The sequence below is a fragment of the Carya illinoinensis genome, chromosome 5, assembly GCF_018687715.1.
Source record: "Carya illinoinensis cultivar Pawnee chromosome 5, C.illinoinensisPawnee_v1, whole genome shotgun sequence".
Lineage (NCBI taxonomy): Eukaryota > Viridiplantae > Streptophyta > Magnoliopsida > Fagales > Juglandaceae > Carya > Carya illinoinensis.
Window position 1 is genome coordinate 39,569,479 of NC_056756.1, and position 1,177 is coordinate 39,570,655.

Genomic DNA, 1,177 nt, shown 5'->3' on the forward strand with positions numbered 1-1,177 from the left:
TATGATGAATGATCTCGTGGCAAGTGATCAAACGGGTAGATTGAGAAGAGAGGAAATTGTTTTAAAAGAATTGGTTGATACTTTGTCAGGTGATTCTAAAAATTCTCATTCTAATACCATGGCTGACAATCGTAGTGTTCATGACAAACAAGAAAATGAAGAGGCACAAAATAATCCGCCAATGAGAACTTTGTGCGAATATTTGCAGCCTACAAGGACAAGTACTCCATCTTGCATGATTTTTCCTACGAATATGGGAAATTTTGATTTAAAACCGAGAGTAATCCAATTACTTCCCAAGTTTCATGGCTTAGATTCAGAAAGTCCTTATTTGCATCTAAAAGAATTTGAAGAAGTTTGTGCAACTTTACAAAACCAAACTATCAATGATGATGTTGTTAGATTAAAATTGTTTCCATTCTCTTTGAAAGAAAAAGCTAAGAATTGGTTGAACTCCTTGAGACCAAGATCTATTGGCACATGGCAAGAAATGCAAAAGGAATTTCTAAAAAAGTTTTTTCCTACTCATAGGACCAACACTCTTCGCAGAAATATTATGAATTTTTCTCAAAAGGAAAATGAAACATTTTTTCAATGTTGGGAACGTTTTAAAGAATTGTTGCTAACTTGCCCACATCATGGCTACGAGACTTGGCGCACCATTAGTTTCTTCTATGAAGGTTTAACATCTCAAATGCTTCAGTTTGTAGAAATGATGTGTAACGGTGATTTTCTAAATAAAGATCTTGATGACGCTTGGGACTATTTTGACCAGTTAGCTGAAAATGCCCAATCTTAAGATAACACAGATCGTTCTGATCGGTCAAATAAGCCCAAACTCGATGCCATGTCTCAAGAAGGTATGTATGTTCTTAAAAAAAATGATGATGTGAATGCTAGGATAGCAAGTCTGACAAGAAAAGTCGAAGCCATAGAGGTTAGGAAGGTAAATCCGGTTAAGGCCAGTGAAAAAGAATAAGAAAATTGTGGCATTTGTGAGATTAGTGGACACTTAACTCAGGATTGTCCAACAATCCCTGCTTTTAAAGAGGTGTTGCACGAACAAGCAAATATCATGAATTCCTATAGGAGACCATTTTCTTCTCCTTATTCGGAAACATATAATCCTAGATGGAGAAATCACCCCAATTTTAGTTGGAGGAATGAGTCCAATCAA

At 35.8% G+C, this 1,177-nt stretch overlaps 1 non-coding gene across 1 annotated transcript; it reads right to left on the reverse strand.

Moving 5' to 3' along the window:
• Positions 1-541: 541 nt before the first annotated feature.
• LOC122312090 lies at positions 542-645 on the reverse strand. Its single transcript, XR_006243004.1, has one exon. It is a non-coding gene; the product is annotated as a small nucleolar RNA R71 (small nucleolar RNA).
• Positions 646-1,177: the final 532 nt, after the last annotated feature.